The sequence below is a fragment of the Scyliorhinus canicula genome, chromosome 9, assembly GCF_902713615.1.
Source record: "Scyliorhinus canicula chromosome 9, sScyCan1.1, whole genome shotgun sequence".
Lineage (NCBI taxonomy): Eukaryota > Metazoa > Chordata > Chondrichthyes > Carcharhiniformes > Scyliorhinidae > Scyliorhinus > Scyliorhinus canicula.
Window position 1 is genome coordinate 158,480,801 of NC_052154.1, and position 6,000 is coordinate 158,486,800.

Consider the following 6,000-nt stretch of genomic DNA (forward strand, 5'->3'; position numbering starts at 1 on the left):
TGCCACCGCCTAAAGAACCCTTGTACCGATCCTCTCAGGGCGAATTTGACCTTCTCCAGCTTAATAAAACCCGCCATGTCATTGATCCAGGTCTCCACGCTTGGGGGCCTCGCATCCTTCAATTGTAGCAAGATCCTTCGCCGGGCTACTAGGGACGCAAAGGCCAGCACACCGGCCTCTTTCGCCTCCTGCACTCCTGGCTCCACCCCAACCCCAAAAATCGCGAGTCCCCATCCTGGCTTGACCCTGGATCCCACCACCCTCGACACCGTCCTCGCCACCCCCTTCCAGAACTCCTCCAGTGCCGGGCATGCCCAGAACATATGGGCATGGTTCGCTGGACTCCCCGAACACCTGACGCACCTGTCTTCACCCCCAAAGAACCTACTCATCCTAGTCCCAGACATGTGGGCCCGGTGCAGCACCTTGAATTGGATGAGGCTAAGCCGTGCACACGAGGAGGAAGAAATAACCCTCTCCAGGGCATCAGCCCATGTCCCGTCTTCGATCTGTTCCCCCAGTTCCCCTTCCCACTTAGCTTTCAGCTCCTCTACTGACGCCTCCTCCACCTCCTGCATAACCTTGTAGATAGCAGATATCTTCCCCTCTCCGACCCAGACCCCCGAAAGCACCCTGTCACTCACTCCCCCCCGCAGGAAGCCAAGGGAATCCCTCCACCTGCCGTCTGGCAAACGCCTTTACCTGCGGATACCTGAACATGTTTCCCGGGGGGGAGCCCAAATTTCTCCTCCAACTCCCCCAGGCTCGCAAACCTCCCATCAATAAAAAGGTCCCTCAGCTGTCTGATGCCCACTCTGTGCCAACCCTGAAATCCCCCATCAATGTTCCCCGGGATGAACCTATGGTTCCCCCTTAACGGAGCCTCCATCGAGCCCCCCACTTCTCCCCTATGTCGCCTCCATTGCTCCCAAATCTTGAGTTCCGCCCCATGTCTCTGAGCACTACACTTAACAAAGTGAGCCACAGAGAAACCAACTCATCATAAGTAGGTGTGAACAGTGAAATACATTCCTTAAAGTGTAGCGATAGTTTATGACTTTGATTCATTTTGTGGGCAATAGAAGCATTGATCATATGGTCACCTGATCAAAAACTGGCCTCACGGAATCACAGAATTGTTGCAGTGCAGAAGGAGGCCATTTGGTCCATCATGTCTGCGCTGGCCCTCTGGATGAACATTTCTTCTCTCCGTAACCCTGCACATTGATTCTTTTCAAATAATCATCTGATTCCCTCTTGAATGCCTCGATTGAACCTGCCTCTACCACACTCTCAGGTAATGCATTCCAGACCCTAACCATTTGCTGTGTGAAAAGGTTTTCCTTACATCAGTTTTGCTTCTTTTGTCAATTACCTGAAATCTGTGGTTTCAGGTCTCGATCTTCCTGAATCTACTCTATCTCGGCCTCTCATGATTTGAATACTTCTATCAAATCTCCTCTCAGCCTCCTTTCCTCCAAGGAAAAGAATCCTGACTTCTCCAACCTATCCTCGGAACTGAAGTTTCTCATCCCTGGGATAATTCCCTTAAACCCTGTGTGCACTGTTTCCAAGGCCTTCACGTCCTTTCTGAAATTTGGTGCCTCGAACTGTAGACCAGACTTCAGATAACAAATCGTATTTATTCCAAGAACCAGGGAGAAACAAGCCAATCTTAAAATTAATGGTACTGAAGGCCCAGGGGATAGAAGGCCCGAAGTGGACACCCGGGCCAGGATTCTCCGAGCCTCCACAATTGCACTTGGCGTGGGGACGGAGAATGGGGCGTCAGTCCTGCGATCGGGTCTGACATCTTCCCGCGATTCTCCGGGGACCGGAAAATCACCCCCAATCGCGCGTGCGCGGCCCTTGCAGCGATTCTCTGCTGACAACTGAACAAGTTCCCGCCGGCGTGGTTCACTTATGGTTCCACCTGGCTGGAGCTCGGAGTGCCGGCTGCGGACTGAGTCCGCAGCCGCGCTGGTGGGAGACGGGGGGATCCGTCACTGGGGGGGGGGCCTCCACGAAGGCCAGGCTCGTGATCAGGGGCCACCAATCGGCGGGCGAACGTGATTTGGGGGTAGAGTACCTATATTGTCCGGACCGGTCCGCTGTGTGGGTCCGCCATATTGCGTGGGCCCGTCGCCACAGGCGGCCGCCGTGCGCATGGGTGGACCCGCAGCCGGAGGTGCAGGGCCCTGTATCGGCAGCTGGAGCTGCAAGGACTACTCGGGGGCCCTGCTAGCCCCCTTCAACATGGAGAACCATTCATGCCCGTTTTCACACGGGCGTGGGGACATAGCCCCATTATCAGAGAATTCCGCCCCCTATCTCTAACCATCTTGCAAGCTCAAACCTTGCCAGCTGTTTGACCATCCATGTGCTGCAGGCAGAGTTTTAAAAAAAAACATCAACCTCCAGAAAGCAAGATACATTACTCACCAATTTCTTTAAGCTGAATTTCAACGCTGAAGCCTGGGGGGGGGCGTGGCGATGGGGGGGGAGGGGGGGGGGATTGCAGGGCCACTTAACCGAGTTCATTCCTTACAATAAAGATTGGGGAGCAAGTCAATTAAATGTGGTGGGTTTAGGGGCGGCATGTGGCACAGTGGTTAGCACTGGGACTGCGGCGCTGGGTCACTGTCCTTGTGGGGTTTGCACATTCTCCCCGTGTCTGCGTGGGTTTCACCCCCACAACCCAAAGATGTGCAGGTTAGATAGATTGGCCACGCTAAATTGCCCCTAATTGGAAATAAATTGGGTACTGTAAATTTATATATTTAAAATGTGATGGTTTTTCCATGTTTAAAATGGTCAACCAGAGTTTCTTGTGTGAGACCCAGAGGCAAATTTACAATTAAACACACTGTGCCTAAGGACAGGGCCCCAACCAATGTGTGTGTGTAGGGTGGGGGGGGGGGGGGGGGGGTTTGCGTGACCAGTGTCTGTGGGCACTAACGTTGAGGCACACACTCGCAAGGAACGAGCGATGACGAGGTGAGGGGGAAGAGAGGCAGAAGCTGAAAATCCTGTGTTTTTGAAGAGCCAGAAGGTTTCTTGACATGATGTTGAGGGCAGGTCAGACAGCAAAGCTAAGGTGAGCCAGCAGGTAAGTAGCCATTGGACAGTGAGGGAAGAAGGCGAGACGCAGTTCGATCAGGGTGGAACAGGGCAGGCCAGCCAACAACAGTGAGGCACCGGGATCGGCCGAAAGCCCGAGGTGGTGGTGAATCAGCCAGTCGGAGTCAGCAGCTGTCAAGCAGCGAGGGGAGCAGGGGGAGGGGCGACTCAACCCAGCCAGGGCTGAGGGCAGGCCAGCCAGCAACAGCGAGGTGTCAAATCAAGCCTCACCAGCACAAGGAGAAGACGAGAGAGACAGGAGGCTGCCTTGAAGACCCCAGGTTAACTGCAGCTGGTCACATGGTGATAATTCCAACCACCATCACTCTGAAAGCTGGCTTTCAGAAAGTCTCTCCTGGGACAAATATTGGAATCCTGCAGACAGCCACTGATACTGGACTTGGACTCACTGGGTACTTCACTCACTTGAATTTATGGCAATAACTTATATGATTTTGTGAGAGGAAATAAGGAAGTTAACTTATGAAACTGAATGCTACTCTGAAATATACTGACTGGCAGAATATGCAACTTATTGGCGGTTCTGTGGCTATGACTTATCTTTCATTTTCACTCCACAGTATAAATATTTCCCACTCTGTCTGTTAGCTTTGACAAAGAGTCATCGGACTCGAAACGTTAGCTCTTTTCTCTCCCTACAGATGCTGCCAGGCTTGCTGAGATTTTCCAGCATTGTCCCTTTCGTTTCAGATTCCAGCATCCGCAGTAATTTGCTTTTATGCAACTTGTTTATTGGAGTATTTGCTCCTGCACTGGACCAGCTCATTCTGCCGTGCACTGATCTGTGCTGCAGTGATGTCATCGGCTGGATTTTCCATCTCGTTGCGCATCAGCAAGTTCCATGTTTGCTCGCCTGAAAACTCACATCGCAATATTGGCCACTTTTTTAAAAAATCGCTTATTGTCACAAGTAGGCTTCAAATGAAGTTACTGTGAAAAGTCCCTTTTAACTTTTAATGTCATTCTGACAAGAGGTGAGCTTATATTTACATTCAGCAGTTATTCACACAAGTATGCTTTTACAAGTTAAAAAGTGATCAATTTGTGTATTTTTGTGACTTGAGCCTTTGCATTCTGTGGGACAAGGGGACGAGGTTCAGAGAGGTGTGACATCATGGGGGTGGGGGGGGGGGGGGGGGAGGAGGTGGGGGGGGGGGGGGGGGGGTGGGATGCGTGTGGGTGCCCAGAAATGAAGTTGAGCGCGGGACCCCAAATGGTGTAAATCCACCTCTGGTGAGACCAAATAAAATACCTTCTGAAAATCAAAGATGGACGTGTTTATTACTGATTCAGGTCACCTTTCTTTGGGACAGGGATAAAGCTGGACTCAGTTTACTCGACCAGCCAATCACAGTGCCACATTTATTCTATGCATCCTGTCCACAACCCATTCTGCTCTCACCCCAAGTGATTGTATCGTCCATGCCTGTGGCTTTACAGCTGGAACTCTAATGAATGGCTCTATCTGAGTTCGACATGGAAAAGACTCACTTTCAACATGACTTTTAAATTCCAACTACTTGTAATCCTTCGAAAGATACTCACCAGATAGATGCCAAAATGCAGCAATTTTCTTCACCTAGTCCAGCCAGAAGCGGAATGGATGCAATGCAAGGCAGGTTGAAACTTTTGTGTACTTAATTAAACTCTTTGGAAAGGTTTCCATATATTGCCTTTCCATATATTGCCCTTCTGATTCTCCGCTTCTAATTCATTTCCGATGTCATTTAGCTTTTCCTCTTTATCTGCTCCTTTGTCCCTTTTCCTCGTGACCTCCATCTCGGCTTCAGTCAGAGAAAAACTCTCATCAGATATCCATCCGTTTTGTCCCATGGGCTGCAAGAAATCCCCCATTTCCTGTGCTACCTTCAAGAGAACAGTTTTTGTGGTTTGCCGATGCTCTTCTAGTATTCTCTAATCAGCCACCATTTGTAGAGCTTCAAACATGTTGGTGATTTCCACTGACTACTGCGCTATCTTATCATCTTTAAATTCATCTAAATTTAGTTGTGTTGTTAAAACCTGTTTTATTCTTTTGTCCACTCTGACCTTTATTACAATCCCAGACCAAACCCTAACAGTGCCTAGGATACAGGACCAAAACCCCAATATTTTAGTTTATTTTAAGACTTTGAAGAAAGAATGATTCGCTCTGGGAGTGATTACGTGAATAAATATTGTATTATAAACAATATTAAACTTTTAAACTTCACACCCAAAAAAGAGCTTAAAATTACCCCTTAACACTATTTTCCATTAAACAACAAGAAAATAAATATTCAGCTCTCAATCCAGCTTAAAAATAAGCAGGACATAGAGTAATACTTGTTTTCCAGGACAGATTTGGGCCTTGGTCAGAATTACATCAGACTCTGTCTGAATATCTTCAAATGGCTCTTTCAACTGGATTGTTTCAGCCCCTTCCTTGTCTCAGACAAGACTGCTCTGCTTCAAAATATTATTACTCTTTTTCTTAAACTCTACTACTGAAAAAGAAAACTGCTTTTCCTCATGGACTAAAAAGACAAAGGTTGCCAGATCAGACTTCACTTCCAAAGACTTTCTCCAAAACTCTGTATCTCTAACAGCTTTCTCCAAAACTGCTTCTCTGCCTTTCTGAGCTCCACCCAGCAATGACCTCACCTCACAGGCTGGAAAACACAAGAGAATCCCGCTCATTATCTCTGCAGGCTTCGAAAGCACATTAACTCCCCAGGGACCTGCCCAGTTAAACCTCAGTCCATTAGCCTAGACTGAAAAACACATACTTTGGTAATTTCACCAGTTGTTTCTGAGGAGTAAAACAAAATTCTGTTTTTTAAAAACACTATACCCCCCAGACATTTACCCCTTAAATAG